Source organism: Bufo gargarizans, chromosome 4, assembly GCF_014858855.1.
Source record: "Bufo gargarizans isolate SCDJY-AF-19 chromosome 4, ASM1485885v1, whole genome shotgun sequence".
NCBI classification, from domain to species: Eukaryota; Metazoa; Chordata; class Amphibia; order Anura; family Bufonidae; genus Bufo; species Bufo gargarizans.
In genome coordinates, this window is record NC_058083.1 from 212,846,745 (window position 1) to 212,872,586 (window position 25,842).

General features: G+C 42.3%; 1 pseudogene; it reads right to left on the reverse strand.

Moving 5' to 3' along the window:
• LOC122934686 overlaps positions 1-25,842 on the reverse strand; it is a 261,344-nt pseudogene that overhangs the window by 176,932 nt on the left and 58,570 nt on the right.

Consider the following 25,842-nt stretch of genomic DNA (forward strand, 5'->3'; position numbering starts at 1 on the left):
ATTGGTCCACGAACCCAATTCATCACATGCCCATGTTCTCTGCTGCTATGTCCAGGGCACGTTTTGAGGCCATCCTGCGTTTCCTGCACTTTAGCGACAATACCGCCTCCCGTCCCAGAGGCCACCCAGCTTTTGACCGGCTCCACAAAATTCGGCCCCTCAGACCATTTCAACCAGAAATTTGCAGATTTGTATACCCCAGAGCAAAACATCTGCGTAGACGAGTCCCTAATACATTTTACCGGGCGCCTTGGCTTCAAACAATACATCCCAAGCAAGCGCGCCCGGTATGGTGTCAAATTGTATAAGCTCTGTGAAAGGGCCAAAGGCTATACCCACAAATTTCGGATCTATGAGGGAAAAGATCAGACCCTGGAGCCGGTCGGTTGCCCTGACTACCTGGGGAGCAGTGGGAAGACAGTCTGGGACTTGGTGTCACCCTTATTCGGCAAGGGGTACCATCTTTATGTGGACAATTTCTACATAAGTGTGGCCCTCTTTAGGCATTTGTTTCTAGAACAGATTGGCGCCTGTGGCACCGCGTGAACTAGTCGCGCGGGCTTCCCCCAACGGCTCGTTACCACCCGTCTTGCAAGGGGGCAGAGGGCTGCATTGTGTAACGAAGAACTGCTCGCGGTGAAATGGAGAGACAAGCGTGACGTTTTCATGCTCTCCTCCATTCACGCAGACACGACAATACAAATTGAGCGAGCAACCCGTGTCATTGAAAAGCCCCTCTCAGTCCACGACTATAACCTTCACATGGGAGGGGTGGACTTCAATGACCAGATGTTGTCTCCGTATTTAGTTTCCCGCAGAACCAGACGCTGGTATAAGAAGGTGTCTGTATATTTGATTCAATTGGCTCTGTATAATAGTTTAGTTCTCTACAGTAAGGCTGGGAGAACTGGATCCTTCCTCAAATTTCAGGAAGAGATCATCGAGAACCTCCTGTACCCAGGAGGTTCAGTGGCCCCATCCACCAGTGTAGTTAGCCGTCTACACGAGCGACATTTCCCCAATGTCGTTTGTGGTACCTCAACCCAACCGTCACCCTGAAAAAGATGTCGTGTCTGTAGCAGGAGTGGAATAAGGCGTGACACCCGCTATTTCTGTCCTGACCACCCTGCCCTATGCTTAGGGGAGTGTTTCCGGAAGTACCACACACAGGTACACCTAGCATAGGGATCACATCTCACCAGGACAGGCACACAGGGCTATTAGGGCCCATTCACATACAGCTGCTGCAAACGTCTCCTTTCACCTGGGACAAAGTGCATAACGCACTTCGCTACATCTTTGGGCGATTTGCGCTTTGCACATTGACCCATGGGGAAGGAGAGGTTTGTTCTATAAAGGTAAAAAAAAAAAAAACCAGTAAGCAAAAAGGTTAATGTTTAGTTCAAAAAGTTAAAGTTTATATGTTCTGTTCCAAAGTTAATAAAATTATTGCGTTGCGGCCTGGTTTTTTCTACCTTCCAGGTGGACCAACCGATCGACTAGCTGCAGCACTGATGTGCATTCTGACAGAAGCATTGCACTGCTCTCAGATTACACCAAATTTTGTGTATGCGGCGCTGCAAGACGAGATTTCTACTCTGCAGTAAAAGATATGTTTGCCAAGGCATACGAGCTGAGGAGGCGGTGTTCCTATGCTTTAGCAAACACTTTGTATATAAAAAATAAATAAAAAATCCCGGCAATGATTTATTCATCCACATCGATTGATGTGAGTGGAGAAATCTGGTTTGCCAGGGCATATGAGCTAAGTGGGTATGGATGTTGGGCGGAGCTCCTATGTCCTGGCAGACTCCTTTCCCCTCCTTTTTTTTTTGGCAGAGATTTTTTCATCCACATTGATCAATGCGAATGAAGAAATCTGTGCCGTTCATTTTTTCTTTCAGCCCAGAGGCTGAACGGAAAAAAAAAAATCTCATTACCTGTATGCTCAATATAAGGAGAATAGCAGAAACTCCTAATGCTGGCCATACATGTAATGATTACGGAGACCCTCAAAAGCCAGGGCAGTACAAACACCCCACAACTGACCCCATTTTGGAAAGAAGACACCCCAAGGTATTCGCTGAGGGGCATATTGAGTCCATGAAAGATTTACATTTTTGTCCCAAGTTAGCGGAAAGTGAGACTTTGTGAGAAAAAACAAAAAAAAAATCCATTTCCGCTAACTTATGCCAAAAAAAAAAAAAATTCTATGAACTCGCCAGGCCCCTCATTGAATACCGTGGGGTGTCTTCTTTCCAAAGTGGGGTCACATGTGGGATATTTATACTTCCCTGGCTTTTTAGAGGCCCTAAAGCGTGAGAAGAAGTCTGGGATCCAAATGTCTAAAAATGCCCTCCTAAAAGGAATGTGAGCCCCTCTAGGCTGCAAAAAAGTGTCACACATGTGGTATCGCCGTACTCAGGAGAAGTTGGGGAATGTGTTTTGGGGTGTCATTTTAGATATACCCATGCTGGGTGAGATAAATATAGAAACATAGAATGTGTCGGCAGATAAGAACCATTTGGCCCATCTAGTCTGCCCAATATATATCTTGGTCAAAATATCTTGGTCAAATGCCAACTTTGTATAAAAAAATGGCAAAAGTTGTCTTTTGCCAAGATATTTATCTCACCCAGCATGGGTATATGTAAAATTACACCACAAAACACATTCCCCAACTTCTCCTGAGTACGGCGATACCAGATGTGTGACACTTTATTGCAGCCTAGGTGGGCAAAGAGCACACATTCCAAAGAGCACCTTTCGGATTTCGCAGGCCATTTTTTTTTACACATTTTGATGGCGAACTACTTCTCACACATATGGGCCCCTAAATTGCCAGGGCAGTATAACTACGCCACAAGTGACCCCATTTTGGAAAGAAGACACCCCAAGGTATTCCGTGAGGGGCATGGCGAGTTCCTAGAATTTTTAATTTTTTGTCGCAAGTTAGTGAAATATGAGACTTTGTAAGAAAAAAAAAAAAAACACATCATTTTCCGCTAACTTGTGACAAAAAATAAAAAATTCTAGGAACTTGCCATGCCCCTCACGGAATATCTTGGGGTGTCTTCTTTCCAAAATGGGGTCACTTGTGGCGTAGTTATACTGCCCTGGCAATTTAGGGGCCCAAATGTGTGAGAAGTACTTTGCAATCAAAATGTGTAAAAAATGGCCAGCGAAATCCGAAAGGTGCACTTTGGAATATGTGCCTCTTTGCCCACCTTGGCTGCAAAAAAGTGTGACACATCTGGTATCGCCGTACTCTGGAGAAGTTGGGGAATGTGTTTTGGGGTGTCATTTTACATATACCCATGCTGGGTGAGATAAATATCTTGGTCAAATGCCAACTTTGTATAAAAAAAAAATGGGAAAAGTTGTCTTTTGCCAAGATATTTATCTCACCCAGCATGGGTAAAAGTGAGGTTTTGAGAGAGTAGTGGATGCATGGAATAGCCTTCCTGCAGAAGTGGTAGCTGAAAATACAGTGAAGGAGTTTAAGCATGCATGGGATAGGCATAAGGCCAACCTTCATATAAGATAGGGCCAGGGGCTATTCATAGTATTCAGTATATTGGGCAGACTAGATGGGCCAAATAGTTCTTATCTGCCTACACATTCTATGTTTCTATGACAAGTTATTAAGACACTGACATTTTTGTGGTGTTGGCTTTTGTTTCAATAAATTGTTTGAGATGAGAAAATCAGCATTGCATGCTTCTACTTAAATGCCCTACTTTCATGATATAATATCACTGTAACGTGAACTTTTTACTTTCTATAAATTTCACCTGAAAGCCAAACATGCCTAACTTTTTGTGAGTAGTATACGATATATAGCTTATGGTGAAATATTCACTATAAGGGCTTATGCACACGACAGTTAGATGTTTTGCGGTCCACAAATTGTTCTATTTTTTTGTTGAACAGCCATGGAGACACGGAATGCACAAAGAGTAATTTCCATTTCTTTGTGGCCCTATTAAAGTACGGTAATTGGTTCCGCATATAGGCCGCAAGCACTATATTTCGTAGGTGGTACTGCATTTTCATGATGACAGGTTCTCTTTAATTGTTGCACCATGTTATGAGAAAAATATAAAAAATAATACAAAAAAAAACTCACCTCTTTGAAAAGCAGCTTCCAGATAGGAGCAATTTCTACGTCCATTGTGTTCAGTCCACATATTTGTTTTCTGTATGGTAAAATTAATTACAGTAACATAATTGTCTTGGATGGATAATAGCAACCTCCAAAAATTGAATAGCAAAATCCCAAAATCCATATTTTTAGGAGCATTTGTCAGCAGTGTCAACCCTATTAAACCAGACACAGTGACTGGTAGAGTTTGGCTACTTTCACACCTGCGTTCAGGTGTCCGATCGTGAGCTCCGTTTGAAGGGGCTCACAAGCGGCCCTGAACGCAGCCGTCTGGCCCTAATGCATTCTCAGTGGAGGCGGATCCACTGAGAATGCATCCGTCTGCCAGCGCTCAGCCTCCGCTCCGTGAGCGGACACCTGAACGCTGCAAGCAGCGTTCGGGTGTCCGCCTGGCCGTGCGGAGGCGAGCGGATCCGTCCAGACTTATAATGGAAGTCAATGGGGACGGATCCGCTTGAAGATGACACCATATGGCTCAATGTTCAAGCGGATCCGTCCCCCATTGACTTTCAATGTAAAGTCTGAACGGATCCGCTCAGGCTACTTTCACACTTAGAAATTTTTCTAAGTTATAATGCAGACGGATCCGTTCTGAACGGATGCAAACGTCTGCATTATAGGAGCGGATCCGTCTGATGAAACATCAGACGGACCCGCTCCGAACGCTAGTGTGAAAGTAGCCTTAATACTGCTGATTAAACCTGTTCTGACCTGTCTCATAAAAATCAGTTGTAGTGTTCCTGAGGGAAAAAAAAAACTAACTTCAGTGCACAGAGGGGTAGCTAGCACTAAAGAACTAAGATGCACTGAGGAGCTAGGCCCCACCCCTTAGTAGACTGAAACACTAATTTGCATAAAGAATAAAAAAATGTTTTCCCCTTGGGAACATCACAATGCTACTTACCGAATTTCTTGCTCTTCTTGACTGAAACCAGACCCAAACCTTGTGTGTATGTCTGAACACGAGTACTCATCTTCTAGAGCCCTGAATCACAAGCATAGAAGAAAAAAGCATTGATAACGAAAATAGTGGTCTTGTAAAAACCAAATGTAATGACCGGTGTCACGCACAGGGAGGAAAACAGGGAAAGCCCTGCCTAAGGGAGAGGGAAAGGTGGTGACCCCTAACTCACCTTGCGGCTGGCACCTGACTGCCCTGTCGTCCCTAGACGGGTTCCTCACCCGTGCGGCGATCACGTGCCTAAACCCTGGCTTTCCCTGAAATGAGCCCTAGATAGTGAACGGGCCGGTGGGATCGCTAGTCCTCACCACTGCACTAAGAGGGAAACACCAGGGAGAGGACAGACAAACACAGACAAACACAAACACCCAGGTGGACGACAACAACTGTCCACAAAGGTCCAACAGGGATCCGGAGGGTAGCGTTCTGAATCAACAGTCAGAGAACGCAGCAACACAGCTCCAGTGGGTCAGGATAGATGTCCAGGCAGGAATCTCTATCTCTGGCAACCAGAGAAGTGTGAGAGAGGAATATAAGGAGGTTTGGGAGTGCTGGACAAGGAACAGCTGAGGAGAAGGAGCTACGGATCCCTGAGTGAGCCAAAAGGGTTTGCAAAGCAAACCCAGAAAGCTACTATAAGGAAATATCTTAAATAGAGCGTGCAGCCAACCGCTGCGACTTCCTGACCCCGGGTATAACGGAGACAGGCGTGGTTCTCGATACCCTCGTGACACCAAATGAGAAAAATTCAGGAAAAATGTTATAATAATAGATCTAGTAGTTCTTTATCTATAAGTTTTAGTATGCATGGCCAAGACAATATTTTGTGTGATAGAATTATAAATTTTGTAGAAAAATTATCATAAACAGGAGACAAAATTACAAAAAGCTAAAGGGGAAAAATAGCTAAATCTGAGAGAGGTTGGGCTTGATATGCATTAGCATTTCTTTAACATGTTTAAAATATATAAATAACTTACCCAATTTTTTGAAAATTTCCTTCCAATGTGTTCCAAATATATCTAATTTTCTGTACTCTTAGACATCGCACCTAACATAAAGTAAGTGAAACTGGTTAGAAACTTGGAGTATGTTGTGTATGACTTACAAGTTTATGACTAAGTTTATAAGGGTAAGTTTTATCTCCTGTTTGTAGCAGGGTATTACGGTTTTACAATTTTCAGCATCAACTAACAGAAAACAACAGGTTATCACTTAATAATAGTAATTGTTTATCTGTAATTCCCTGTTTTCCTGCTCTCTATTGCAGTCAGGTGACATTTTACAATGTTTTGGTCTAGGTGACAAGGCTTGTAGAGGCTCTGTGCTGTCAACACAACATCATCAATGACCTTGCCTCTGAGGACAGTGTTCTGTTCATTCTTTTGGATCCTGCATTGTAGACATCATGTCTGCAATAATGCTGTGTCTTAGGACAGGGATTTTCTAGCAGGGCTTTAGGAAAGTTTGGATCTGTAATGCTCGAACTGGAAGGGGAAAGAGGCAGAGACCTGATGCTACAGACACTCCATATGAGTCTTGTGGCAGGATGTAAACACGGGGTGGGTGTCACACATGGCAATTATGTTGGAGGAGTTAAATACAATCAGATACCGATCATCTGAGGGTACTTTAAAACTTGCGTTTTGAATTCCGTTTGTGAGATACGTTTCAGGGATCTCACAAACGGTTCAAAACTGATCAGTTCCGCCCCAATGCATTCTGAATGGATAAGGATCCGTTCAAAGTGCATCAGTTTGGCTCCGCTCCACCTCCATTCTGCTCTAGATGCGGACACCAAACGGATCCGTCCTGACTTACAATGTAAATCAATGAGGACGGATCAGTTTTCACTGACACAATATTGTTCAATTGAAAACGGATCCATCCCCCATTGACTTTCAATGTAAGTCAAGACGGATCTGTTTTGACTTAGACTTTTTTTAAAAAGAATAATGCAAACAGATCCGTTCTGAACGGATACAAGCGTTTGCATTATAGGTGCTGATCCGTCAGTGCAGATACCAGACGGATCTGCACCTAACCTAACTGTGAAAGTAGCCTGACATATAATAAAGTGAGGTTGATTGGTGGTGTTATTTAATATTTTTGTGTAACCGGAATATCCTTTAATTTGTCCCAACAAAATGTCATTTAAAGGCTATGAACACCTTTGGTGGCGATTTTTTTAAAATTATTTCATTGTACTCATTTTGAGCTAAAAATCATTTTTTCTGTTTTTTTTTAAAAACTAGTCGACAACCCGGCGTTGCTAGGGTATTTATTTGAATTTTATATTAAATAAAAGTGACTTTCACAATGGTCGCCCCTTTAACAGTGACTTTCACAGTGACCACCGCTTTAACAGTAACTTTCACAGTGACCGCCCCTTTAACAGTGACCACCTCTTTAACAGTGACTTTCACAGTGACTGCCTCTTTAACAGTGACAGCCTTTTTAACACTAACTTTCACAGTGACCGCCCCTTTAATAGTGTCTTTCACGGGGACCGCCTCTTTAACAGTGACCACCCCTTTAACAGTGACTTTCACAGTGACTGCCTCTTTAACAGTGACCTCCGCAGTGCCCACCCCTTTAACAGTGAACTCCACAGTGCCCACCCCTTTAACAGTGAACTCCACAGCGCCCGTCCGTTTAATAGTGGCCACTGCCCCCCATGCATGTATCAGTGTAGTTGTGCCATCATACATCATACGACTGAATATTTCAGGACTTGCGAACTGCTAAGACCTGTGATCAGTTGTTATGGCAACCTGGAGTAGAACCTGTGAGATTCTATTGGCTGATAAGGGACATGTGACTGTGTGTATGGCAGTTAGAATTTAAGTGAAAGGCTGGCAGGCTTGTATTGGCTAATGCAGGTCATTTTTTGGGGAATATCTCGGGAACGGTACGTCCTAGAGAGCTGAGTCCCCTGCAATGTGTATACTAAGTTTTGTTGAAATGGATGGTTGCTTTTTGAGTTTTCGCGGAACATACACACATACATATTATATATATATGTATGATGAGCTGCTTTCCCTGCACAGCTTTGAGTTTATCTACTAGCAGGATCTGTATTTTCTTTTTGCTCCAACAGACAGGGAGCTGACTGGCTCCTTATCTGTAATCTCTGACCTTATGTCACAACCAGACAGCTGAGAAGCTCTGACAGAAGCCTTTCAGAACCTCCTCCTTGAGTTCTCTTTGTTGTGGTATTCAGTTCCTTATCTCGTTAGCCTCTCTCAGCTGTCATGTAGTTGGATTAATTGCATCCCTTTAAATTCCACCCCATAATGCATTACTGGGCGGCTTATACTTCTTCCTGGAGTGTGTGTGCATGCTCATCCTGTTTTCCTGTCTGCTACAAAGTTAAGTGCTGTACATTTATCTGTTATTTTCTGTTTGCTGGATCCCAGGTGACCCTGACTCCCTCAGTGTCTGGTGTAGGGAGCCGGTGGTCGTGTCCCCTCACTATTGTAGGGTGTTCAGGGGTTATATAGTCGAGGTACGTGGCTATGCAACCATCCGCCTCTGGGATCTTTGCATAGGCTGAGCAGCCAGGGAAAGTGCTAGGTCTTGTGCAGGGGTCTCCCCTTGGTTCCTTAGCTTTGGATCCAGTGAGTCATATATGCATGTTGCTTTGTCTTGTTTCCTGTACACCGTCCGTGACACCTTATAAAGACTCATTAAAGCTCAATACTTATCTTACTGATAAGAATGTGGCTTAAATAAGTATTTATGACCTCTTAGTAATTTAAAGAGGTTAAATAGATGACCAACAATAGGTGAAAGTACCATTCACACATCTAGAAAAACAGTCAACCTTTTGAGATAGAAAGGCTCAATATTTGAAATAAAGACCAGTTGAAAAAAAATGTTTTTAGCCCAAAATGAGTAAAATGCAATCATAAAAGAAATTGACCCATAAAGTGTTGTGACGGGATTAGCTAACGGGACCGCCGTCTCCTGGGATAGACGGGCGCTATAGGCACATAAAACACAGTCCAGTCCAAGCAAGTATGGTGCAACTGGCCTCAGCCAGTTTTATTGACTTTTGCAGAGAAATAAATATTAAACAAAACAAATGAAATACCTGGCCGTCTGGCCTCTACGTCTAAACAGGCCTTTGCCCAGCTCCATCAACAAAACACACTGTTGTTTTTCACTCACACAGCAGGGTTCTTCCCAGGAGCAAAGAGATCAGCTAGTGAGCTGTTTGCCCTTTTATAGCACACTCAGGTTCCAAGGTGATTAGCCACAGTTACCCTGAATATCTGGAGTGGCTAATTGGAGCAGGGACCCACCCAACTCTCCCTGCTCCAAGCAGCCAGGCCCTTCTAACCAGGTTTTTAACAAAACCCTTGCAAAGAGAAAACCTAGTTTTCCTTGCTGTCAATTCCCTGGCTGCTTTTTAGAACGTATAGGACAGGAACCTAGGTGAAATGTAGACTCCTTCTACCACTTTTCCCCTGGTCCTGTCACAGTGTACATAGCCTTTAAGTGTTTATCTAAAATTTAGAGCATGCTGTGTTTTGGCCTCTCAACAGAAGAACATTGCTGCATTGTAAAATAAGTTGTAAATGTCCTAGGGTTATGGGAGGGATTTACCAACACATTTACACCAGCATTAAATAGTCACAAATTTGCAATATTTGGGCACTTTACAAAAATGAAAATATAGGTGGGTGAGGTTTAGTGTGGCAGGTGTGGGCTCCTGTGGATGGACAGATTTACTATAACATACCAGAAATTGGTGGATACTATGTTTCATCCTCATAGCCAAATATATTAAGAATCATGCAGCTGTTAACAAATTTGCTGCATTATGCAGTCTCAGTAAATGCCCTCACTGTGCTTTAAGTGAGGAAGGCTAAGCAAAGACATACACCCATCCAGTTCAGCATATTACCCTGTAAAATTTATCCAGAGTAAGGCAAAAATCCTCATGAGGTAGAAGCCAAAATTTAAAATCAGTAAAATCTGAATAACTCCTTGTATCAATGACCCTTCTCCAGTAACTCAAGAAATACATCCAGACCACTTTTGAACTCTTTTGGTGAGTTCACCATCAAAACCTTCTCTGGTGGAGAGTTCCATAATAACTGCTCTTACAGTAAAGAATCCCATCTATGCTGGTGGAGAATAATCTAGACAGAGGATTCCACCTTGTTATCGATACAGTCCTAAGTATAAATAAATCATAAGGAAAGATCTCTGTATAGATCGTTCATATATTTATACATGGTTATTAAATCTCCCCTCAGTCGTCTTTTTTTCCAAACGAAATAAACCTAACAAATGTATTTTAATGGGATGCGGAAAAGATCAGACCTTGTAATCCGGCATGATGAAAGCTCTGCTGATTAGAGATTTATCATCAAAGGTTATATCATGTAATCTTTTATCTGTGGCTTTGAAAGGCTCAACCCAAAATATTTTCTTCTTGGTGTATTTTTTAAAATCATCCTAAAGGGAAAGCAAAACAGGTTTTATGAGAACAATATCAGTGAACATGTTAAAGGGAAATCCAAGTTTTGCATGGTAAACTGAAAAATCAGGGTGCTGCCATACATCGTGGCTGTACTTTATAGTGTGCAAAAAAAGCACACAAAAAAACATATGCAGCTTTTGCAACAACTTAGGCTACTTTCACACCAGTGTTTTTGCTGGATCCGTTATGGATCAGCAAAAACGTTTCCGTTCTGATAATACAACTAGAGATGAGCGAATTTCTGCAAAATTCGATTCGGCTGCATCGGCAATTTTTTTTTTTAAATTTGCTTTGTTACGAATTAGCGGGTGCAAGGACAGGGAGCTGCGATAGCACCGCCGCCGTCATTGTACCCCTCAGATGCCGCGTACATACATGATTGCGGCATCGGAGTTTAAAAACAGTGTAAAATTAGCAATAAAAAGGCAATCACATTAAACTTACCGCCTTCATACGAGAGTGACGGTCTGGCCGCCGCCATCTTGCTTGAAGATCTCGGACAAAATCCCGTGTGGTGTGAGATTTTTTCATCACGCTGGCTGGCGTGGTGACGCTTGACGTCATCATGTTGGCCGGCGTAATGATGTAATCTTTCGCCGCACAGGATTTCGGCTGAGATCTTCAAGCAAGATGGAGGCTGGCAGCCCGTCAGCGAACAAATGGAGGGGGTAAGTTAGATTTTTATTTTTTTTTCATACTATTTCAGGATAAATTGATTCGTTGACACAAAGCACGAGAAAATTCGGCTTCTAGGCGAATCAAATTTATCCTGAAATTCGGATCCATTTCTACTTCATGGGTTACGATTTGATCATCTCCTAATACAACTAGCTGCATTCGTTAGGAACGGATCCGGTTGTATTATCTTTAACATAGCCAAGATGGATCCGTCATGATTCATGAACACCATTGATAGTCAACAGGAAATGGATCAGTTTTCTATTGTGTCAGAGAAAACTGATCCATCCCCATTGACTTATATTGTGTGTAAGGATGGATACATCTTGCTCCGCACCACATCGCGGACAGAAAAACGCTGCATGCAGCGTTATTCTGTCCACGATGGGGATGCAACCAAATGGAACGGAATGCATTCTGGTTCGTTTAGTTCAGTTTTGTCCTTGTTGAATATGTATGGGGACAAAACTGAAGCGTTTTCCCGTGCTATTGAGATCCTATGACTGATCTCAATAACAGAAAGGGTGAAAGTAGCCTTATCTGCATATATGGTGAGTTATCTCAAAACTGAGTTACATGAAGGTAATTTAATTTTGCTGTGTGCTTTCCCTTTGCTGGAAGAAAATGCACCATAAACACAGGTATATTGTTGAAAAACCACATAAAAATGCAGCACCCTTATGTAAGTATGCTAATATAACTTCTGCATCTATTTCTCATGGTTTTCAAAACCTCTGCTTACAGTCATTAAATAGATACTTTCATAGTTTATTCTCAGTAATTTTTTCCTGCCCAGGTGACCACGTCAGTGCTCAGACACAGCTCTGATAACTTTACTGTAACTGTGTTTAATAATGTGCATTAAAATTGCTGAAAAAAGACCACTCATCCATATTTAACAGTTTTCTGCTCTGCAATTCATTTTTAAAGGAATCAACTTGAGATTTGTTCTGCCCAGCAGGGTTAGAGAATCATTTCAGATCACGTCTGCCTCAGTCTTGGTATTTCTGCAGTGTTTAGTGTGGTTATAGCACCATCTAGCGGTGTTAAGTTGTATTACACTTAGTTTTTACTGTTACAATACTACTGCATTGTGGGTGGTGCACATCATTGTGGACACATCAGCAGAGCTGTTCTATGCGTTTCTCCTTCTCAAACGCCAACATCCTTGTAAAAGCATATCTGTAAGAGATCTACCTTTGTTTCAGGGACATTGTGTGATGCAGAGCTGTTCAGTCAGTTGTTAATGTTTTTCGGGAGTTATAACTGTTAGATGTTAGACATGTAATCCCATGTATAGGCAGCCATTCTATCCATGCTTAACCCCTTAGTGACCACGCAGATTTTTTAAAACAATTGCATTCCAAGAGCTATAACTTTTTTGTTTTTTCATCAATGTACTTGTATGAGGCCTTTTTTTTTTGCAGGACAAGTTATAGCTTTTAATGCACTATTTTAAGTACATGTAATGATTGATTGACTGTTAAGCTAATACCCCTTTGTTTACATCAGTAAAAAGGCATATTAGTAATCACTAAGGGGTTAACACATTAAGGACCCAGGACGAGAATGCTTGTCCCAAAGGATCGGTACTTAGTGCTCCAGGACAAGCATTCTCGTCATGCGGTCCTTCCTCCCCCCAGTGTGCGGTGCCGCGATCAGCGGCAGAGATATGGCTGTTACTGAAAGCTGGATCCCTGCTGCATCCACCAGCATCGGTGATAACATGGATGCCGGTGGATTAACCCCTCATTTGCCGCGGTCAGCGCTGACCGTGGCATATGGGAGGTTTGTGCTCCCTCACCTCATCCATCGGGTCCTCGCGCTGCTGTGGCAGGGACTCGATGGTTGCCATGGCATCCCCAAGCCATTCCAAGGCTTGGGGCCCAGCATGTACGGAGGCCTAAGAGGCCCAGCACCCAAGCTGGGTCTCCTAGGCAACTGTTAGCGTCTTAAGTGTAAGACACTAACAGTTTAATACAGCAGAATATAGATGTATTGTGCTGCAATGAAACAGGGATCAGACCCTGTAATGTTGAAGTCCCAGTAAAGTAAAAAAAAAAAAAGTAAAAAAAATAGTTTTACAAAAAAAGTAAGTTTCGAGTAAAAAAGAAAGAATCCTTTTCCCAAAATAAAGTAAAAAAAATAGGGAAAAAAAGAAAAGTAGACATATTAGGTATTGCCACGTCCGAATCAATCAGCTCTATAAAAATATCACATGACCTAATCCCTCAGGTGAAGATCGTCAAAAAAATAAAATAAAAACTGTGCTAAGAAAGCCACTTTTTGTCACCTTACATCACTAAAAGTGCAACACCAAGCGATTAAAAAGGCGCATGCCCCCCAAAATAGTACCAATCTAACCATTACCTCATACCACAAAAAATACGCCCTTATCTAAGACAATCGCCTAAAAAAATAAAAATAAACTATAGCTCTCTGACTATGGAGATACTAAAACATGATTTTTTTGTTTCAACAATGATAAATTTTAAAAGTATACATATTAGTTTACTGCCGTGTCCATAAGAACCTGCTGTATAAAAAAATCACATGACCTAACCCCTCAGGTGGACAGTGTAATATTTTTTTTAAAGTGTGTCAATTACAAGCCATTTTTTGTCACCTTACATAACATGAAAAGTGTAATACCAAGCGATCAAAAAGTCATATTCAACCTACGCTATAAAAATAGCACATGATCTCACCTGTTAGATGAACACTGTAAATAACAAAAAACAAAAACGGTGCCAAAACAGCTATTTTTTGTTACCTTGCCTCACAAAAAGTGTAATACAGAGCAACCAAAAATCATATATACTCTAAAATAGTACCAACAAAACTGCCACTTTATCACGTAGATTCCAAAATGGGGTATTTTTGGGGGAGTTTCTACTCTAGGGGTGCATCAGGGGGTCTTCAAATGTGACACGGCAGCTTAAAATTATTTCAGCGAAATCTGCCTTCCAAAAAACATATGGCGACGCCTTTACTTCTGCGCCCTGCCTTGTGGCCATACAACAGTTTACGACCATATATAGGGTGTTTCTGTAACCTACAGAATCAGGGCAATAAATATTGAGTTTATTTTGGCTTTTAACCCTTGCTTTGCTACTGGAAAAAAATTATTAAAATGGAAAATCTGCCAAAAAAATGAAATTCTGAAATTTTATCTCCATTTTCCATTAATTCTTGTGGATCACCTAAAGAGTTAACAAAGTTTGTAAAATCAGTTTTGAATACCTTGAGATGTGTAGTTTCTAAAATGGGATCACTTTTTTGGAGTTTCTACTCTAGGGGTGCATCAGGGGGTCTTCAAATGTGACATTTCAGCTTAAAATTATCCCAGTGAAATCTGCCTTCTAAAAACCTTATGGTGTTCCTTTCCTTCTGTGCCCTGCCGTGTGGTCATACAGCAGTTTATGACCACATATGGGGTGTTTCTGTAAACTAAAGAATCAGTGCAATAAATATTGAGTTTAGTGTGGCTGTTAATCCTTGCAAATTCTGAAATTTAATAACCATTTTCAATTAATTATTGTGGAACACCTAAAAGGTTAACAAAGTTTTTAAAATCAGTTTTGAATACCTTGAGGGGTGTATTTTCTAAATGGGGTCACTTATTTGGAGTTTTTACTCTTGGGTGCATCATGGGGGCTTCAAATGGGACATGGTGTCAAATAACCAGTCTATCAAAATCTGCTTTCCAAAAACCATATGGCATACCCTTCTTCTGCGCCCTGCTGTGTGGCCATACAGCAGTTTACGACCATATATGGGGTGTTTCTGTAAACTACAGAATCAGTGCAATAAATATTGAGTTTTGTTTGGTTGTTAACCCTTGCTTTGTTAGCCCCAAAAAATGGATTGATTTTTTTTTTTATTAAATTGGAAATTCCGAAATTTCATCTTCATTTTCCATTAATTCTTGTATTACACCTAAAGGGTAATCAGTTTGTAAAATCAGTTTTGAATCACTATATAAATTAAGACACTCCTCAGCAGCCATTTTGTGGAGTTTCCTTTTCAGGGTGTAGTGTAGGTTATAGCGATAGTTAGCTGGAATGTATAATCCATATAGTTAGTGTTAGATAGAATAGGTTATAGTGTGTGTTATTATATACAGTACAGACCAAAAGTTTGGACACACCTTCTCATTCAAAGAGTTTTCTTTATTTTCATGACTATGAAGGCATCAAAACTATGAATTAACACATGTGGAATTATATACATAACAAACAAGTGTGAAACAACTAAAAACAACTAAAAATATATGTCATATTCTAGGTTCTTCAAAGTAGCCACCTTTTGCTTAAATTACTGCTTTGCACACTCTTGGCATTCTCTTGATGAGCTTCAAGAGGTAGTCCCCTGAAATGGTCTTCCAACAGTCTTGAAGGAGTTCCCAGAGATGCTTAGCACTTGTTGGCCCTTTTGCCTTCACTCTGCGGTCCAGCTCACCCCAAACCATCTCGATTGGGTTCAGGTCCGGTGACTGTGGAGGCCAGGTCATCTGGCGCAGCACCCCATCACTCTCCTTCATGGTCAAATAACCCTTACTTTCAAAGTTTTCCCAATTTTTCGGCTGACTGACTGACCTTCATTTCTTAAAGTAATGATGGCCACTCCTTTTTCTTTACTTAGCTGCTTTTTTCTTGCCATAATACAAATTCTAACAGTCTATTCAGTAGGACTATCAGCTGTGTATCCACCTGACTTCTCCTCAACGCCACTGATGGTCCCAACCCCATTTATAAGGCACGAAATCCCACTTATTAAACCTGACAGGGCACACCTGTGAAGTGAAAACCATTTCAGGGGACTACCTCTTGAAGCTTATCAAGAGAATGCCAAGAGTGTGCAAAGCAGTAATCAAAGCAAAAGGTGGCTACTTTGAAGAACCTAGAATATGACATATTTTCAGTTGTTTCACACTTGTTTGTTATGTATATAATTACACATGTGTTAATTCATAGTTTTGATGCCTTCAGTGTGAATCTACTGTACAATTTTCATAGTCATGAAAATAAAGAAAACTCTTTGAATGAGAAGGCATGTCCAAACTTTTGGTCTGTACTGTATATAGTGTGTGGAAGGAAAATAAATGTGCAATGTGCATGTGAGAGAGATTTCTCTGCTGTCCATACATACTTGCTACAGAAATAATGCTGTGATGTCCCAACAATACTAAATTCACCAATCAGTATTATGTTGTCAGACCTGATTAAAGGTGAAGTTGTATGTATTGCGCTAAAATATTCAAATCAATAGTGGTTATTTGCGCGATCTCAAATACTTTGAAAAACTCTATCTGCTATTGCTATGACATGCATGGCATTTTAATCTAAAACAGTGCTGTGATTTACAATTACTTACCGTGATCAGGAGTTCTTCATCATTATCTTGAAAGTTGCTGCCAACCATTTTCATCACTTATGTAGCTAATCGTGCGTGTGCGCATAATAGCTCAATCGAAACGAATATCACGAAATCACGAATATTTGGTGAATATTCACCTACATATTTGTGATATATCGCAAATTCGAATATTGCCCCTGCTGCTTATCACTACTTCAGAACTGAACTGGTCCTTAAAAAGTGGGTTTTGGAAATTTTCTGGAAAATTTCAAGATTTGCTTCTAAACTTCTAAGCCTTCTAACGTCCCCAAAAAATAAAATGGCATTCACAAAATGAAGTAGCCATATGGGGAATGTAAAGTAATAACTATTTTTGGAGTTATTACTATCTATTATAAAAGTAGAGATATTGAAATTTGTAAATTTGCAACTTTTTAAATTTTTTGGGTAATTTTGGTATTTTTTATAAATAAAAATGAAATTTTTTTACTCAATTTTACCACTATCATGAAGTAAAATATGTGACTAGAAAACAACCTCTGAATGGCCTGGATAAGTAAAAGCGTTTTAAAGTTATTACCACATAAAGTGACACTGGTCAGATTTGCAAAAAAATGGCCTGGTCCTTAAGGTGAAAAATGGCAAGATCCTTAAGAGGTTAATACTTATACATGTAATTGAATTCTTGTAGTTTTACCAAACAATTCTGTTTTACCACTCAATCAATCGTATATAATCAATCAATCACATATGTACGGCTTGTTAACCAATAAACAAGTTAGTCCTCTTATTTGGAAGACAGGAATGGTTTATGCTAAATGTCAGACTGCACGCTGTGTGAACGTGTAAGAAGACAGAACAAGATTCTTAAATGGGTTATCCCACAGCTTTAAAACTATTTTTACTCACGTATTTGGTGGACTTCCCCCATTTGGAGAGAAGGCAATAGCTCATCAACCATCTGCATCTCACAGGAAGCATTTTAATTAGCTCTTGTTAATGTAGCATGGAAAATAGTCCCTCATATATATTGCTATTATATATTTATATATTTTTATTAATTCAGAAGTAGGATTAGTTCACCTCTGAATTCAGGAGAAGGTGGACCATAACAAACAGCAGGGGAGCTACCAAAGAAAAAAATATAATGTACGTAAAAACTATACAATATTTTTATTGTATTTATATTGTAATAATACTTCATTTTCAATACCCTATTCTCTTACATAGTAAGGTTTTCTGTATTTGAACCCTTAAATATACATTCTGGTCAAATCAGTAATCTTTTTGTTCATCACATGAACGGGACAGATTTTTGTCTACAAGAAGAAAACAACGAAAATGCATATTGAACGAAAACAAGCAGAGATTTTGAAATACACAAGTAAAAACCCATATTTCTTAGATACAAGATGAGACTTTAAGGGCTCATTCAGACAGCTATATGAATGTGTCCGCATCCATTCTGCAATTTCACGGAACGGGTGTGGACCCATTCATTTCAACAGGGCCGCAAAAGATGCGGACAGCACACTGTGTGCTTTCCGCATCCATGGTTCCGTTCCACGGCCTTGCAAAAAAAGATAGAGCATGTCCAATTCTTGTCCGCGGACAAGAATAGGCATTTTCTATTATAGCTGTGGCCATGTGCGGGCCGCAAGTTGCGGAAGGCTCACAGGCGGTATCCGTGTTTTGCAGATCCACAATTTGCACATCCGCAAAACACGTGTCGTGTGAATGCGCCCTTATGTTCTTTCCACTTTATTTCTACAATTGGTTGCAAACATCCATGCATAATATACTGTTTGTGCATAATTCATAGTTATGTCACTTGTGTTAATTTACATAAAAGAAAAGCAATAACAGAGTTAATTTATTCTTTTTAGATGCTCAATAACAGTCCAGCAGTGAATAGTCTCATGGCCAGCAAGGAAGAAAAATACATACCGTGGTTCTCAGTAATATAATATTAGCTTTCTCAAGTGTACATGGAGCGCATTGACACCACACATCCCATTCTGGTTTCCAATAGAATATGAGAAGGAGAATCCCTAAAGAAAAGATATACCCAACAATGCACAGTACTTGTTTCCACCCCTGCGTCCTGTATCCAAACAGCTCCTGTAAAAGAAAAGTAACAATAAGAATGGATTTCATATAAGATACAGAGAATATCTCCATGCAATATCCAACAAAGAAGGGGACCTTCTGACTACTGCACACCTTTTTTTTTTTTTGTGTAGCCAGCATTATTTCACATTTCTGTGATATTGTATTACTTGTGCATTGCAACAAAAGTAAAAAAAGAAAAAAATTGTTGATACTAAAATGTGATTAAAAAAATCAACCTTCTTTGATAGTTTATATCAAAGGTTTTAATCAGTGGGGGTCTGAATGCTGAAACCCCCAATGATCGCTAAAACGAGGAGAAAGAAGTGCTCACATACAGCTACTGAGGAAGGGCTCAATAGAAGTCTCTAAGCCATCTCAAGTCCATCTCCAGCAGCAAGGAGAGACAGCACTCTATTTGAGCATTTATTTCTTCTATTTTAGCAATCAAGGGTCTTAGCCAGGACCATTTTCATACATTGGTGGGTCAAGTGCAGAAATTTCACGAGTGGCCCACCCTTAGTGCCTTTTCAAATAAGCAGACTTGTATGCTCAAAATACATCATGATGTTGCATATATTTTCAAGTGAAAAATTCATTCTATACTCACTCTTAGTGCCCCCACACAGTTATGCCTCCTTAGTGCCCTCTCACATTAGCTATGCCTCCTTAGAGCAGTTATGCCCTCTTAGTGAGCCCTCAAAGTTGTCATGCACCTTAGTGCTTCAACATATAAGAATGCTCCATAGATGTTCCTTCACAGTAGGTCTGCTCACTTAGTGCCTCTTCACATTAGGTAGTGTCCCCTCACAGTAGTAATTCCCCCTTATAGTATGTTGCCATAATTAATACTCAAAATGGAAACTCCATAATCTTTATTTACACGTCTTTAAAAACCTCTGAATGTTTTAACTGCATTACTTAAGCATTATGGATATTGCAGGCACTCAGAGCTTTCAACTTAATGGGGGACATTGATCACACTGGTGTAAAGTAGAACTGGCTTAGTTGTCCATAGCAACTTTATAAGCAAGGAGCTGTGAAAATGAAGGTTGGAATCAGATTGGCTGCTATTAGAGATGAGCAAATTTTTTCAAAAATTTGATTCGGCCTGTTCGCCCCAAAAAAATAAACAACAACTATTTCCTGGCTGCAGAGAGCCTTTATAGTGGTGTTGAACACTGTGCCTTGCAGTAACACGCATAGGGAGTCTACAGTGGTAGTGAAATAATACAGTGAGTCAGTATGACATGCAGATGACAGGCATCTTAGAATCACCGCACACTTCACTTATTTGGGCAGTCACGGGGCCCAAACTGACCAAATAACTCAAGTAGGAACTCAGCCTTACAGGTCGATGTTAGTGCCAAGAAGAAGCGCACTTCTTTTACAGCGTCGTTAGCTGATTCCACATAAATGTCTACAGAACCTGTTCTATTAAATGCTTATACAGGTAGAGCCCCCCGACAGAGTGGAGAAGGTGTCAGCAGTAAGTTTGTGTTGACATGACTGATTATTTTGCCCTTCCTCTGATGCGTCAGAACAATAACCCCCAAAAAATGGATCCTGTCTGTTAAGCAACCGCTGGGTTGCTGGTCAAGGCACGACCGCTAACTGACTGGGAGCTCAGGCCTCTTCAAGTGACCCCTGCTGCCACAGTCCCTTACTCTGCTACTATGACCTCTGCCTGCACCAGAAACATTTAGGCCTGTGCCACTCCCCTGTGCAGGGCCTGGGGCTTCTCTGTCTGACATACTGTTAGATCAAATAAATAAATAAAAAGGAAATTAAAACAACCCAAAACAGTCTGAAATTTTCTCACTTCACCACACAACGGGTAATGACTAGGGATGAGCGAACTCGAACTGTATAGTTCGGGTTCGTACCGAATTTTGGGGTGTCCGTGACACGGACCCGAACCCGGACATTTTCGTAAAAGTCCGGGTTCGGGTTCGGTGTTCGTCGCTTTCTTGGCGCTTTTGTGACGCTTTCTTGGCGCTTTTTGAAAGGCTGCAAAGCAGCCAATCAACAAGCGTCATACTACTTGCCCCAAGAGGCCGTCACAGCCATGCCTACTATTGGCATGGCTGTGATTGGCCAGAGCACCATGTGACCCAGCCTCTATTTAAGCTGGAGTCACATAGTGCCGCCCGTCACTCTGCTCTGATTAGCGTAGGGAGAGGTTGTGGCTGCGACAGTAGGGCGAGATTAGGCAGATTAACTCCTCCAAAGGACTTGATTAATCGATCGATCTGCAGCTGTGCATCATTGAGCTGCTGAAATTCAATTGCTCACTGTTTTTATGCTGCCCAGACCGTTTGTCAGTCACTTTTTTCTGGGGTGATCGGCGGCCATCTTGTGTCTTGTGGTGCGCCAGCACAAGCTGCGACCAAGTGCATTTAACCCTCAATGGTGTGGTTGTTTTTTGGCTAAAGCCTACATCAGGGTGAAGATGTCACACCAAGTGCATTTAACCAGCAATAGTCTGTTTATTTTTTGGCCATATACTACATCAGGGGCAAGCTGCGCCTGTCACCAAGTGCATTTAACCCTCAATGGTGTGGTTGTTTTTTGGCTAAATCCTACATCAGGGTGAAGCTGTCACACCAAGTGCATTTAACCAGCAATAGTCTGTTCATTTTTTGGCCATATACTACATCAGGGGCAAGCTGCGCCTGTCACCAAGTGCATTTAATCCTCAATGGTGTGGTTGTTTTTTGGCTAAAGCCTACATCAGGGTGAAGCTGTCACACCAAGTGCATTTAACCAGCAATAGTCTGTTCATTTTTTGGCCATATACTACATCAGGGGCAAGCTGCGCCCGTCACCAAGTCCATTTAACCCTCAGTAGTGTGGTTGGTCAAGCTGTCACACCAAGTGCATTTAACCAGCAATAGTCTGTTCATTTTTTGGCCATATACTACATCAGGGGCAAGCTGCGCCCGTCACCAAGTGCATTTAACCCTCAGTAGTGTGGTTGGTCAAGCTGTCACACCAAGTGCATTTAACCAGCAATAGTCTGTTCATTTTTTGGCCATATACTACATCAGGGGCAAGCTGCGCCCGTCACCAAGTGCATTTAACCCTCAATAGTGTGGTTGGTCAAGCTGTCACACCAAGTGCATTTAACCAGCAATAGTCTGTTCATTTTTTGGCCATATACTACATCAGGGGCAAGCTGCGCCTGTCACCAAGTGCATTTAACCCTCAGTAGTGTGGTTGGTCAAGCTGTCACACCAAGTGCATTTAACCAGCAATAGTCTGTTCATTTTTTGGCCATATACTACATCAGGGGCAAGCTGCGCCTGTCACCAAGTGCATTTAACCCTCAGTAGTGTGGTTGGTCAAGCTGTCACACCAAGTGCATTTAACCAGCAATAGTCTGTTCATTTTTTGGCCATATACTACATCAGGGGCAAGCTGCGCCTGTCACCAAGTGCATTTAACCCTCAGTAGTGTGGTTGGTCAAGCTGTCACACCAAGTGCATTTAACCAGCAATAGTGTGGTTATTTTTTGGCCATATCCCAGTCTAATTCTGTCAGTAAATTCATACCGGTCACCCAGCACCTAAATACTAGGCCTCAAATTTATATCCCGCTAAATCTGTCGTTACCGCTGTACTGTTCTGGCTGGGCAAGTTATTTAGTGTCCGTCAAAGCACATTTTTTGTTCTGGGTTGAAATACAATTCCCAATTTAGCAATTTCATAATTTTTTGGTTTCTGCTATATCAGAGCTATTTGAAATCTATCCCTAAAAGGGTATATAATATTCAAGGTGCACATAGGGTCATTCAGAATAACTTCACACACACGCTAATGTGCATTTCCAAGTCTAATTCTGTCAGTAAATCTATACCTGTCACCCAGCGCCTAAATACTAGGCCTCATATTTATATCCCGCTAAATCTGTCGTTACCGCTGTACTGTTCTGGCTGGGCAAGTTATTTAGTGTCCGTCAAAGCACATTTTTTGTTCTGGGTTGAAAAACAATTCCCAATTTAGCAATTTGATAATTTAGTGGTTTCTGCTGTATCAGAGCTATTTGAAAATCTATCCCTAAAAGGGTATATAATATTCAAGGTGCACATAGGGTCATTCAGAATAACTTCACACACACTCTACTGTGCATTTCCAAGTCTAATTCTGTCAGTAAATCCATACCAGTCACCCAGCGCCTAAATACTAGGCCTCAAATTTATATCCCGCTAAATGTATCGTTACCGCTGTACTGTTCTGGCTGGGCAAGTTATTTAGTGTCCGTCAAAGCACATTTTTTGTTCTGGGTTGAAATACAATTCCCAATTTAGATATTTCATAATTTAGTGGTTTCTGCTGTATCAGAGCTATTTGAAATCTATCTCTAAAAGGGTCTATAATATTCAAGGTGCACATAGGGTCATTCAGAATAACTTCACACACACGCTACTGTTCATTTCCAAGTCTAATTCTGTCAGTAAATCCATACCGGTCACCCAGCGCCTAAATACTAGGCCTCAAATTTATATCCCGCTAAATCTGTCGTTACCGCTGTACTGTTCTGGCTGGGCAAGTTATTTAGTGTCCGTCAAAGCACATTTTTTGTTCTGGGTTGAAAAACAATTCCCAATTTAGCAATTTCATAATTTAGTGGTTTCTGCTTTATCAGAGCTATTTGAAATCTATCCCTAAAAGGGTATATAATATTCAAGGTGCACATAGGGTCATTCAGAATAACTTCACACACACGCTACTGTGCATTTCCAAGTCTAATTCTGTCAGTAAATCTATACCGGTCACCCAGCGCCTAAATACTAGGCCTCAAATTTATATTCAGCTGAATTTGAATACAATACATTGGGCCAAATAATATTTTTGTTGTTGTGGTGAACGATAACAATGAGGAAAACATCTAGTAAGGGACGCGGACGTGGACATGGTCGTGGTGGTGTTAGTGGACCCTCTGGTGCTGGGAGAGGACGTGGCCGTTCTGCCACATCCACACGTCCTAGTGTACCAACTACCTCAGGTCCCAGTAGCCGCCAGAATTTACAGCGATATATGGTGGGGCCCAATGCCGTTCTAAGGATGGTAAGGCCTGAGCAGGTACAGGTATTAGTCAATTGGGTGGCCGACAGTGGATCCAGCACGTTCACATTATCTCCCACCCAGTCTTCTGCAGAAAGCGCACAGATGGCGCCTGAAAACCAACCCCATCAGTCTGTCACATCACCCCCATGCATACCAGGGAAACTGTCTGAGCCTCAAGTTATGCAGCAGTCTCTTATGCTGTTTGAAGACTCCGCTGGCAGGGTTTCCCAAGGGCATCCACCTAGCCCTTCCCCAGCGGTGGAAGACATAGAATGCACTGACGCACAACCACGTATGTTTCCTGATGATGAGGACATGGGAATAGCACCTCAGCATGTCTCTGATGATGACGAAAGACAGGAGCCAACTGCTGCGTCTTTCTGCAGTGTGCAGACTGAACAGGAGGTCAGGGATCAAGACTGGGTGGAAGACGATGCAGGGGACGATGAGGTCCTAGACCCCACATAAAATGAAGGTCGTGCCACTGACTTTCACAGTTCGGAGGAAGAGGCAGTGGTGAGACCGAGCCAACAGCGTAGCAAAAGAGGGAGCAGTGGGCAAAAGCAGAACACCCGCCGCCAAGAGACTTCGCCTGCTACTGACCGCCGCCATCTGGGACCGAGCACCCCAAAGGCAGCTTCAAGGAGTTCCCTGGCATGGCACTTCTTCAAACAATGTGCTGACAACAAGACCCGAGTGGTTTGCACGCTGTGCCATCAGAGCCTGAAGCGAGGCATTAACGTTCTGAACCTGAGCACAACCTGCATGACCAGGCACCTGCATGCAAAGCATGAACTGCAGTGGAGAAAACACCTTAAAACCAAGGAAGTCACTGCTACCTCTTCTGCTGCTGCCGCCTCGGCCACTTCTGCTGCTGCCGCCTCGGCCTCTTCCTCCGCCTCTGGAGGAACGTTTGCACCTGCCGCCCAGCAAACAGGGGATGTACCACCAACACCACCTCCGTCACCAAGCATCTCAACCATGTCACACAAACATTTGAGAGAAAGCGTAAATTCCCACCTAGCCACCCTCGATCCCTGGCCCTGAATGCCAGCATTTCTAAACTACTGGCCTATGAAATGTTGTAATTTAGGCTGGTGGACACAGACAGCTTCAAACAGCTCATGTCGCTTGCTGTCCCACAGTATGTTGTTTCCAGCCGGCACTACTTCTCCAAGAGAGCCGTGCCTTCCCTGCACAACCAAGTATCAGATAAAATCAAGTGTGCACTGCGCAACGCCATCTGTGGCAAGGTCCACCTAACCACAGATACGTGGACCAGTAAGCACGGCCAGGGACGCTATATCTCCCTAACTGCACACTGGGTAAATGTAGTGGCAGCTGGGCCCCAGGCGGAGAGCTGTTTGGCGCACGTCCTTCCGCCGCCAAGGATCGCAGGGCAACATTCTTTGCCTCCTGTTGCCACCTCCTCCTACTCGACTTCCTCCTCCTCTTCTTCCACCTGCTCATCTAGTCAGCCACACACCTTCACCACCAACTTCAGCACAGCCCGGGGTAAACGTCAGCAGGCCATTCTGAAACTCATATGTTTGGGGGACAGGCCCCACACCGCACAGGAGTTGTGGCAGGGTATAGAACAACAGACCGACGAGTGGTTGCTGCCGGCGAGCCTCAAGCCCGGCCTGGTGGTGTGTGATAATGGGCGAAATATCGTTGCAGCTCTGGGACTAGCCAGTTTGACGCACATCCCTTGCTTGGCGCATGTGCTGAATTTGGTGGTGCAGAAGTTCATTCCGGCGTTCACATCCTGCTGCTGCTCGCCTGTCTGCGCTACAGCGTAACTTCGGCCTTCCCGCTCACCTCCTCATATGCGACGTGCCCACCAGGTGGAACTCCACCTTGCACATGCTGGACAGACTGTGCGAGCAGCAGCAGGCCATAGTGGAGTTTCAGCTGCAGCACACACGGGTCAGTCGCACTACAGAACAGCACCACTTCACCACCAATGACTGGGCCTCCATGCGAGACCTGTGAGCCCTGTTGCGCT